Consider the following 13428-nt stretch of genomic DNA (forward strand, 5'->3'; position numbering starts at 1 on the left):
AAAAAAAATTTCATTGAAGATGTTTTTTAATTAGCTTCACAATAAAATCACTTATAGATATAGCAATACAATTTCATTAAAAAATATTTTTTATACATCATCTATCGTGGAACATTATGTATAATAATTATTGACAATTCTATATGTTTCATAATTTAATAGCTTTTGTAATAAATAAAAGTATTGAATTTATTTATAAAATATTGAAATTATATATTATTTGATTAACATTGTTCCATATCCTTATCCTCATATTCTTGTATTCTTTTTATCAATCAATAAAATTTTTTTTTTAACTTCAATTATTAAAATTAATATTCAAATGATCATTTTAATATATATGTATATTTCAATAATAAATAAAAAGCATTTGAAATTTGTTTTATTTATACATTTTACTGTAATGATCATATTACTTATGGACATTATTGGATTATTAATATAAATATCATTATAGATACAATTAAGATTATATGATAATTACATTATAAATAATGCATTCATTTATCAATAATTATGAATATCTTTTTTTTAAGAATATATATCATTCTTGTATTATAATTTTATCAAATTTATCATTGGTATGTCAATCGTGGATTATAATTTTTTCAACAATACCTTGATTTCATATTGTTAATATTTATTTTATCACAAATTATATCATTTCCATCATGTTCTAAGTATGAAAACAATTTAAAGTGTATCTTTTCTTCAATACATTACAATCATTATTTGTATGAATTTTTTATTTTAGTTTATAATAAATCCACGATTCTTTGCGTCTCATATAAAATAAAACTACTTTTTTTTAACAACAGATACAAATCATTGACAAATATTTCTTGAATATTACAATAATTTATATTCATATAATAATATTACAATAATTACAATAGTTCAGAAATATTATAATATTAACATTTTTGCAAAAGTACTAATTTAAAACAAAATTTTTTTTTTTTTTTAATTTGCTGTAATAATGACGTAATTCAAAAACTACAATTTTCTTGTTTTATAGAAACGATCATTTTTTTCACTTTCTTTTTACTTTTCATTAAAGTTTTTATTAAAGTGAACTTTGAAAGAACTTGGAATTTTAATATATTTTTATGTGTTTTAAAAAATATTCCATTGTTTTTTTTAAAATCATGATTTTTGTGTCATTATTGCAGCAAATTATAATGAGATTCTGTTTAACTGCTGATTCGATATAACGTGATTTTTTTGAAACTTTAAAAAAATGAAAGGCGACGAACGACGAGCTAGGCAAATTGAAAACATTGAAAAAATCCAAGAACACAAACAATAATAAGAACAAGCTATACATTCCTTCCTTTTTTTTCTCTCACAAACAACAAAATCTTGAAAATGATCCAATCGAAAAAAAGAAAAATTAGACACATTTATAAAAAAAAAAAAAATCATGAACATCTTCATTAATTCAATTAATTTAATTTGGTTTTATGGACAATGTTTTATTTCCGCGCTCTTTTTACTCGTGTATTTTCTACAAACTTTTTATAAAAATTCTAAATATTCCATGAATCGATATAACGCAGTTCTTATCATCAATTAGATGATAATAAAAAATCAAAAATTTCAAGAGATCCATAATATTCGATAATAAATAAATTTTTTGTTTATATATATATATACATATATATTTTTTATAAATTAAAATAAAAATAACTTAAAATTAAAGTAAAAGTTCCTTCTTTAACCACTATCTTTTCTTAACCTTATTTATGTATTATGTGCTAAGATGACCTTATTTAACACTTTGTCTTCTAAAAATATTTTCTTTATGTAAACGTTAATCAAGATACTATAATAAAAAAATGTTTTACAAAAATTTTCTAATGTATCATCATGAATTTTTTATTAAATCTCATGTACAATTTACTTGACAGATAAAATAATTGAGATTATGGATAACATAAATAATACAATGATATAATTCATTATTTACAAATATAATTAATAAAATTAGTTTTTTATATAAGATTAATGGATAATTGGAAAAATAAATAATAAATTTTAAAAATAAGTCTATTCTTTTGATCCTAAATCTTTATCTTAAATAAAAAAGGGTCATGACAATGTTTTACATGATATTAATTTGCCAAAATGATAAATTTTATTTCTTAATCAAACTAGATTTATTTATAATAGAGACAATTCGTAACAAAAATAGTTTATATTAAACACAAAATTCAAACAAGTGAATGAATTACAAAATTTAATTAACATTTGCTGTATTCATTTTGATGTAAATATAAAAGTAATAAAGGTGTTATTAATAGACAAATAAGTATGTTAAGCAAAAATCATTCTACTATTTAGCATAGCAATTGTTAAATATTCAAGAATTATCGTGGCTCAAACTTAATGAGTATAATATTCCCATGATAAAAGTTTTTAAACCGATTTTTACATTTATGATAATATTTTACATTTTGTTTCTCTGTCGACATTTTGTCAACAATAATAATCAAAATAAAAAAAAGGAGTAATATATGATGATTTTTAAATTTTGCTTATGATTTTTTTTTATATCACGTATTCTTAATTAAAAATTATTAAAAAAAAAAAGAAAACAATAGATGATTCAATGCAAAAAAAATTCGAAATTTCAGAAATGGAAATTTTGATCTGAAAGATGCATTTTGTGCTGGATGTATCACCAAAAAATTCTAATAATACTCAAAGTTTTAATCGATGATAACGAGACATATGTCTCAATTCGTCGTATCATCCTCACTAAATTGCAATAAATAGAAATACATCACACGACACGATATAACGCTTGGCTTTGGCGGAAGCCTAATCACCTAATATAATAGCAATAAAGATACTATATATCACGTATTCTTTTCTTATAGAAATTCAATTAAGAGAAAATGAGCTACATTTAATGATAGACGACTCTTACTGTTCATTAAAAAAGAGAATACGAGATTAAGATCAATTTTGGCGCTCTTAACCATGTGTTTAATCTCCTGAAATGACATGCTATAAAATTTATCTTGAATATTCAAAACTTTAAATAGAAGAATTTATGTAAATCTAGATCAATGACCTGTTAATATTCATCATGTCCGAATTTTCTTTTGTCCGCGTTCCTGAATACAAGCATATCACTTGGATTACTTGTGGCGAAATCTGGATGAATTCAATGGATTTTTATCCTAGAAGAGTTTCGAATACAATTTGAAGAACTGCATTGGCATTGCCCGTTTTAAAAAACAATTATAAAAAACTAATAATTTCCAAGAATAATAGAAGAGCAGAATCAAATAGATTAGCCTTTGTAAATAGTATAAATAATAATTCGTATGTAAATGTGAATAGAAATTCATGCTCTAGATGAATGACCTGTTAATATTCATCATGTCCGAATTCTCTTTTGTCCGCGTTCCTGAATACAAGCATATCACTTGGATTACTTGTGGCGAAATCTGGATGAATTCAATGGATTTTTATCCTAGAAGAGTTTCGAATACAATTTGAAGAACTGCATTGGCATTGCCCGTTTTAAAAAACAATTCTAAAAAACTAATAATTTCCAAGAATAATAGAAGAGCAGAATCAAATAGATTAGCCTTTGTAAATAGTATAAATAACAATTCGTATGTAAATGTGAATAGAAATTCATGCTCTAGATGAATGACCTGTTAATATTCATCATGTCCGAATTTTCTTTTGTCCGCGTTCCTGAATGCAAGCATATCACTTGGATTACTTGCGACGAAATCTCTACGTTTCAATGGATTTCTGTCTTAAAAAAATTTCGAATACAATTTAATGAACTGCAATGGAACGATCATTTCTTAAAGAACAATTCTAAGAATTTAAAGGATCTTCTATTAATAATTTCCAAGAATAATAAAAGAATTAAATATAGATTAGCCTTTGTAAATACCTTTGTAGCCTTGTAATAAATAATATTTCGAATATAAATGTGAATAGAAATTCATGCTCGAGATGAATGATCTGTTAACATTTCATTTCCGAATTCTCTTTTGTCCTGAATATACTTGGATTACTTGTGGCGAAATCTCTACGATTCAATGGATTTTTGTCCTAGAAGAATTTCGAATATAATTTGAAGTGTTGGCGCGAACAAATGCTTGAAATGAGATCAGGACTGAGGTCTTGATTACTCGTTAGAAGGAGTTTATTAATTTTGAATTCGTACAACATTGAATTCGTGAGCATCAACAAATCATTCTTTTCAAAGGATTTCTTAGAAACATGTAATATAATGATTTAGCCAGATGAATTCTATGCTACACAAGAGCAACAACAATTTGAAAACCGATTGAAGAAAAAATGAACAATGATAAAGAAGAAAATGATCAATTCTGAGTCATCGAAGAAAATATTAAAGAATGGATGTTAGGAGATATACTTAAAAGAAATATGTCAAATTATAATCATAATTAATAGAGATATATATCATATAAAACAATCGTGCATACGCCATAATAATTCATTTCACAATATCTCATTTTATTATATTATGTTATATTTTAAAATATATTTCAATATCTTGTAACAATAAACAATGTTTTCATCCAAAAGAAAAAAAGTAACATTCGTATTACTCAAATTTCTTATTTGAAGATCGTACGCTCTGTTTGAATTCCAGAAAATTCAGATTTTGAATAAGAATCTTACTATAAAAGCTTCGTATTAAACATAAATTCCTAATTTTTGAATGTAAATAATGAAAAAGAATAGATAGAATTCAATTTTAAGAAATTTTTAAGAAATAATAAAATATGAAGACTTATTTCAAATAATCATACTTTGTCGAGCATACATCAATTATATAACTACATAATATTATTATTAAACATTATTTCACTTTAATCTTCGTTTTTCTCTTATTTGTATGAAAATCGAGAAATTCTTGCATTGAATCAAAACTTAATGTCGTTTCAATATTTTTTTCACGAGCATTTATCTGATGACTTAAGTAATCTAGATATTGCGACTATTATAATGAACAATTGTACATCTTAATTCGGATTATCAAATAATACGGTATGCTAGTTCTTCTAGTTCTTTCCCACTAAAAAAAAGATACGAGATGTCACATTATCCAAAGTGCCAGTGCTTTAAATAATATTAGAAGTAAATCACGTGACACAATGCGATGTTTGTCATTGGCGAAAGCTTGATCACGTGACATACTTCTGTTTAATATAACAGTGGCAATAAAAATAATGTAACATGGTCTAATGTAAATCGAATCAAAAATGGACAATATTTTGTGTAATAAAGTTTTTTTATAAAAAATTACAGAATGTTACACAGAAAAAAATTTTATAGTTACTTTTTAATTAATTTAATATATCGTTGCGAATATTTGAAGATCACAATGTGACGCACTATAGTCAACGCGATTCGCGATACACGAAATGAGAGAATCGATTATCGAAAATTTCAATTAAATTTCGATTAGAAACATTTCTGATACTTTACTTTCAAAGATTATATATAACACAATAGATAAATGTTTATAGATAAATAAATAGATAGAAAATGTCATGTCTTCCTAATAATATACATATATATTTTATTCTTTGATATATAAAGTTTGCTCAATTATATATATGTGATATTCAATTCAGTAAATCCATAGGGGTATACCTTTGCCGCTCGAAGTTTATTTTATATCAATAATTTCAATTATGAAGCTATTATTACTAGCATTTTCTGTGATATATTTCTGTTTACTTCTGTTTATTAGTTTGTTCTTGCATTTTGATCTTTTCTATTCTTGAATTAATCATATGTTAGTTTACTTCTTCCAACTAATATTAACAATCTTGTATTTGTCTGATTAACAATTCTAAAAAAAATATTATTTATAGCTGGTTTTTTCTTTTGTTTTTTTCTTATATATAATACAGAGAGCACAAAATGAAAAATCTGAAGTGAATGAAAAGATAGATCATATTGCGTTATTAAGTTAAACAGTATCTTTATGTTATAACTTTATGTTATTCTAAATTAAATAGTATCATATAAACAAATGAGATTTAAGGTGAGTGCTTCGAAATAATGTTTCTTTGCATCGAAAGAACTAAAATTAAAATTAATTTTTCAACCGCGATAGTAGAATTTGTATATGCAACATGTATCAATATGAAGCAAGAAAATATATCGAACATATTCAAAGGAAAGCCTTATTGTCAATTATATTGTTAAGTACAAATTTTTTTAAAAGAAAAGAATTAAAAATTGATACTGTAACAATAAAAAGAAGAATCTCAAATTAAATTTCAAAATATTCTACAGAAATCGTTATTTCCCGAAAAACATTGGAAGAAGAAAAAGAAGATTCTATTGGATATAGAAAAATATCAAGCACGATTGAAAAATTGTAATTTTTAGTTCTCAATTCTCATTTTGGACGTGGTTTTCGAGAAGAAAATGTTTGGATTATGAATGCTTTAATTCTCCAAGATTTTTCAATACTTTAATAAGTTAAACATCCAGATATATAACTCAATTATAATATTTAGCCTACTTTCTTTGAAAATCAATACAGTTAAAAATATTTTATATGATTAACAATTCTATAATTCTTAAAGAAACATGTATAGCGCCTCTTTAAGTTATAATGAAGATCAGAAAAACTGTTTTTCTTTTGAATTTTTTTTAAACTAAGATATCTATGGTAACTTAAAGACAAAAGATTCAGAAAGAAAAAGGTGACAAAAAATTAGAACTTAGCATAAAGGATTCCAAAGATTATAATGTCAATAATATTGAGGAAATAATACACATAAAATTTTTAATTTAATTTTAATTCAATAATATTGAAAAAGATTATAAATAATATAGAAAAAGATATAAAGCATGGTTTCTTTTATAATAATTTTTATAATATGAAAATCTTTTGCTTCAATTTCATCAAGAGATGTGGTTTCTGATAAACTCTATCCACTGAGGAGAACAAACTTATACTTGCCAAACTATAGAAAGAAATAGTAATAATATATAATACAATTACGATAATTGCGGACACATATCTTTGGCAAGTATAATTAATGCATCAAAATCGAAATTTAACATCATTTCAATATTCTTTTCACAATCATTCGCCTGATAATTCAAAAATTACCATAGATATCGCGACCACTATATGAGCAATTATACAGGGATAGTACGTTACTTTAAAAAGAAGACATGACATCATATTACTTCCCACTGATATTGCTATATTAGACAGAGGCATATCACATGATGTAGGACTCGATATTAGCAAAAGTCTTATGTGAAATACCTGTGTCTAATGTAGCAATGATATAATGTAGCAATAATATAATACAGACTTTATAGAACATTTCATACAATTTGGTTGAAAGGAGTTGAAAATGTTATTATATATTATTGTATATTGCAGTTATGAAAACATTAATAGTAACGAAATTGGCACACTAATCATAAAGCAATGGTGGAAAAAAATTGTCTAATCCAGACATTGACCAGATGAAAATCCATAATGAAAAAAAATCATTAAAAATAATTTTTGAATGTGTAATTGTAACAGAATAATAAGTTATTTATATTGGATAAGAGGTTAACAAGATTGCAATTTTCCTAACAATGGAAAAAGTTTATGCAACACTTTTATAATATGAATTGATATCTCTATTGCATAAATCAATTCAGATATAACAATTAGATATAATATCAGTTTAAATATAACATAGTATGTAATAGTATAAAATATAACATTTATACACGAGTCAACTACATCCCCAGATTTGAATTCATTAGATTTTTTTTTCATATAATATAAGACTGAACAGGCGATACCCGTCTTGATCCCATCAATCCGGTGAGTCTAGAGTTTTTTCAATTCTCAATTCATAATATGAAAAAGATCTGTGGACGAGAATTATTGAGAAATATGTTACGACAATACTTATATACAAATATGTTATTTAATACACAAGAAAGAAAAATTTCAAAAAAAAATTATAATATAATATTATATTGAAGAAAATAAAAAAAGCAATACAACAAATCAACATAAAGATAACAATTATTATAATGAAGTTATTAGAGATAAGTTGATTACTAGAGATAAATAATTGATGAGGAACTGAAGTTCTAATGATTTGTTCTTAGCTTCATTATTTTACAACTGTAGAATACACCAATATGACAGATAATAAGAAAACTCAAAATGAGAAATAAGTGGAAAAAAAAATATATAAAAAGAAAAAAATTGAATTATTTGAAACACAAGATAAAATAAATATCAAAAGAACATCTATTTATAAAAAGGCAACAAATAAAAAATAAATACATAAATACAAATACAAAAAAAATTAATTTATATTTGAATTTTAAGTTTAATAAATCATAATTTGATAAGTAATATTTTAAACAATTAAAAAGGAAATATATATATATATCAGACACTTTATAAAAATATAATTTTAACCTTAGAATTTATTAAAAATATAGTACCAAAAATTTATTATCACGATAAAGAAATTAATACAAAAATGAGAATACTAAATTTGAATTTATATTAGATATTAAAAAATTTAAAGAATTTATTATTATACTATTTAAAGAATAATTTAATGGGAAAACAAAAAAATATGAAAGCTGAGTTAATGACTCCTGTGGAAAAAAGAACAACGCATAAATGGCAAATAAGAATTTTTCTTCAGAAAAAGCGAGTCTTGTAATTTTAATATGAACTATACTGAGAAATATAAGGTAATAGAAAATTAATCTTTCAAATATGTTCAACTGATAACTCATAAACTATATACGATTTTTTTTCTTAAACTCTCCTATTGAGAACATTCTTCTCTATATTTTATATTTTAGTATAGTCTATATTTTGGTATAGTCGCAGTGATGTGAAAAGAATATGGAATGGTTAATAGTAGAAAAATCGATATACTGGTGAGTACGTAGTCATGAAGAAAAAGTTGTTTAAGATATATAATTGATAGAAAAAATCAGAATGAGTATAAATAAACGTATTAATCAATAATGAGTACTAACAAGATCTCAATTTTAAAAATCTAAGATCTTAATCGTAGTATTTACAATCGAAACTTAACAATCAAATAAACTTCAATAGCATCCATTTTTATAAATTTCAATACAAAATTAAAAATTATAATAGTATGCAAATCTCATAAAATGAATTAATAGTTCGCTAACTTAATGAAAAATATTAAATGAAAATATATCTAGAAGATATCGATTAAACAGAGAGAATTTGTAAATTGAATTGCCTAGCATTTCAAAAAATGAAGACGTGTTCGAATAATAATGTGTTGTAATTAAAAATAATTAATAAGTGTACAGAAAATAAAATACTACTGATTTAAAATTTTCTGTCATAAGTCATTATTGTTCTATGCTAGATTTTATTTTTATCGAAATTCAAAATTTATTTAATTTCATTTTCCCATTTTTCATTATTTGAATTTTTTCAAATAATCAACAATATATATTTATTATTAAGAAAAAATTATATATATATATAAAACATTCTATTTATTTAAAATTGCTGACTATGATATTTTTAATTTCAGTTTAATGATTATATATAAAATATCAAAGTTTAGTATTTTCTGTATAATATTTTTAATTTTTTTTCCAGAGCACAATAATTACATATTACAATTTGATTATAATCATACGCGAAATTAAAATCAGTGTTTGTTCGCTGATTTTAACTTCTTTGTTTTTATTTTATATAAATATTCATTTTCATAAAGTACATTTTGATTTTACAAAATAAAAACAGTATTTCTTCTTCTAATAGGATAAAATAACTGATCCATCAAAGTGTGAAAATATATTTAAATAATGTGTTATAATATAACATTATTTGAGAAGTATATTATAAAATGAAAACATTAAAATAAGTATGAGAAAAATATTACTAACAAAATTAAACAAAAAAGTTAAATTAATCAAATTTATAGAAAATTAAATATCTATATAAACATAATTTAACACAATATTTATATAAATTCATTAAAGAATATAATCACGATTGATCAAAATCTATTTTTTTTTACTTCCATATATTTCCTGTTTCTTATTTATATATTATAATTTTTATATATTTTTATTATTTATTATATTTTTATAACATTATACAAATGATAGCTACAATATTGAATTAAAAATTATATAAAATATTCCATAGCTTGTTAGCTTAGCAAAAACGTTCAGAATGAAAATCGGATATATCTAGATATATATAATTAAAAGAAATATTAGATATTAATATTATAAAAAACTATAAATTGAATTCTTTGAAAAAAATAAAAATGATAATAATATGTTGTAATAAATTGTAATAAAGTTGTAAATAAATGTACAGAATTGTAAATAAAACCTCTTGGGAAATTTACATAGCTAAAATTTTAATAATTTTATTAGCGAATCTACAATGCATCGTTCTATTATTTACGTACTAAAATCTAGGAAAAGGAAGTAAAATTTTAGAAATTACCAACCAAAGATCTTGGAAAAGAAGATCGTATTTTAGAAATTATCGATCAAACAGAAAAATCTTGGAAAGGTAGATCTCATTTTAGAAATTATCGATCAAACAGGAAGGTTTCTTCCCCATATATAACGAAATATATAATGAAGACATATCAACAGAACCGATTATTAAATAGTATATATATTTAATCTATATATTATTATAATTTTAATATGTAAAACTTTTAATTAAATCATTTTAAAATCTGATGCAATGAACAACTGAGTGATATATTAATTCGAAAAAAAAAAAAAAAATAATAAGAAATATATGGTATAATGATAAATACTACCATAATATTGCAATAGATACAACATTGGCATTATAATGCACCATGAAAAGTGAATATACGATTACATATATATATTCTAATCTATGAATACAATAAAAATATCAATTACTCTCATTAAAATTTTACTAACTTATATTAAATTAAACAAATATCTTTTGTTTTTTTTACTTTTTATATATGTTATTTTTTTTATTAATAAAAATTTTTTATAAAATATTTAAAAAAATTTTAAATATTAATCAGAACAATAAAAGTCAGTTACTATCAGTAATGAAAAAATAAGAAGAATAAGCTAATTTTTATATATATATATATATATATATATATATATATATATTATATATTACTATATATTAATATATATAATAATTATTATAAGTTGTTATTTATTAATTGATCATATTATACGTTCAATTTTTAAACTGATTGTTTTCCAAATATTGTAAAGCTTCACTCTAGATACTATAAAGCTATATAAAATAATATTATACACTAATTTATCATTTTTATTTATTAATATCCATAAATAAATTATATATTAAATTTAAATTTTTAATATTTCCAGTACTGAAAATATTGATGAAAAGCTTATTAAAAGAAATAAAAATTTTATGTACATTTGTTTCTATTTATACATTAATTAATTGTAAGTTGAGAGATTACTGTCATTATAAAACATATTAAATAACGCATCAACAAAAATTTATAAAATAAGTTTGCAATCGTTTGCAAGTCTAAAATTTGTTAGACTATAGTTTTGATCATTGGATTCACATAAAATAAAAACATTTATAAAATTATTTAAATGATTGAGTTTTTATATAAAATTTAATAATAATTAATAAGTGATATAATATAATAATTAATAATATCTATATACATATTTTATATTATGGAAATATATATGTAATTTCTTTATTTTTATCTTTCTTCAATATTTCAATATTTTTTAAGCTTTCTGATAATCATTAAAAAAATTATACTAAATCATATATTGGTGAATTAAAATATTTTTTTCAAAGTTATTTTTAAAGTATAAACATAAAATATTTTTAATTTATAAACATAAATTAAATATCTAATTTTATTAAAAAAAATATATCTTTAATTTAATAACATATTATATGCTCGAACATTTAAAAATAAAAATAGAAGAGTAATTAATCCTTTAGTAATTCAATTACTCTTATTTTATTTTCTATAAAATTTAATACTATATAATACTAATATTATACTAATGATATATTCTATATTTAATTTTTTATGAAAATTATTTAATCCGATAATTTTATATATATAAATACTATTATTATAGAATATTTTTAAAATTAAAACATAATGATCAAATTTAATTTATAACTGAAAATTTGTATTATTTTCACAAATAATTATAATTTTGAATCAATCAAAATATAGTTAAAATTTATCGTAATTTTATATTTACAAAATACTTTGAAAATTAAAACTGAAATAAATAACTAATATTATATATTATATTTATTAAAAATATTAAATAGATTATTAAATATAAATATTAAATACATAATTCTTCTTATTTATTATTTTATTAAAATATTTTACAGAAATTTTATAATGAAAAATTAATCAAAATGATGGAAAGAAACTTATTATATTAGTAAGAAAAAATATATAAAAGACTTGCCTTATTTAGAGTTAAATTTGATTGAACATTAGAAATTGAAGACATCAGAATTTTTGATACCCTAAAACATAATTGCAAATTAAATAATTTAAAAAAAATATTATATTTTTTTTATATATATTTAAAATATAATATTTTAATTATAATGATCAAATAATAAAATCAAATTTTTAATATAATATAAATATAAGATAACAATATATAAACAGTGAACTAAAACATATATATTAAAACTTTATTAAAACAAATGATAAATTTAATGTTCTTATGATAGAATTAAAAATATGCTGCTTAGAAATCAAATTGAATTCTATCTAGAATGAAAAATAATAATTGATACTAATATATTTTTAATATTAAAATATTTTCCAAATTCACTTTTTAATTTAAAAATAAAGAAATATTATATATTAATTCGAAATTTATAAAGGAAGGAATAATATATAATGAATTATTGAATATGTTTATAATGTTTTTATGTTTGATTCACTTATTTAAATAAAAAATCATATTTAAAATCACATTTAATTTAAATAATTTAATATTATATGATTTTATTTTCTAATATCTTTTCAATATAGTTAAATATTAATCCAACTGATGAAAAATTTTCTTGATAAAAATTGAAAAATTCAAATACGAAAATGGTTTTTATAGAAAGTTAGATATAGAATATTTTATTTTCTAGATATATAAAAAAATCATTATTGATTATCCTTCATTATTGGACATAGCAAAATAACAATAATTTACTACATTATTACTATATTATTAATTTATTAAATTATTAATATATTAATAATATATATCATTAATATATTATTAATATTGTTATAATTATTATTTATTTTAAATACTCAATAACTAATGTAATTAAAACATTTCATCATTTAGATAAAATCATAATATGCTTTAAAA

General features: G+C 21.0%; 1 long non-coding RNA gene across 1 annotated transcript in view; it reads right to left on the reverse strand.

Moving 5' to 3' along the window:
• LOC147658637 (uncharacterized) overlaps positions 1-13428 on the reverse strand; it is a 37246-nt gene that overhangs the window by 22335 nt on the left and 1483 nt on the right. Inside the window, exon 2 of the long non-coding RNA XR_015293497.1 lies at positions 12511-12571. This is a non-coding gene — a long non-coding RNA (uncharacterized LOC147658637). The remainder of the gene's footprint in view (positions 1-12510; positions 12572-13428) is intronic.

Source organism: Apis florea, unplaced genomic scaffold (genome assembly GCF_048593485.1).
Source record: "Apis florea isolate Af1SG1 unplaced genomic scaffold, ASM4859348v1 contig_1794_pilon, whole genome shotgun sequence".
Taxonomy (NCBI): domain Eukaryota; kingdom Metazoa; phylum Arthropoda; class Insecta; order Hymenoptera; family Apidae; genus Apis; species Apis florea.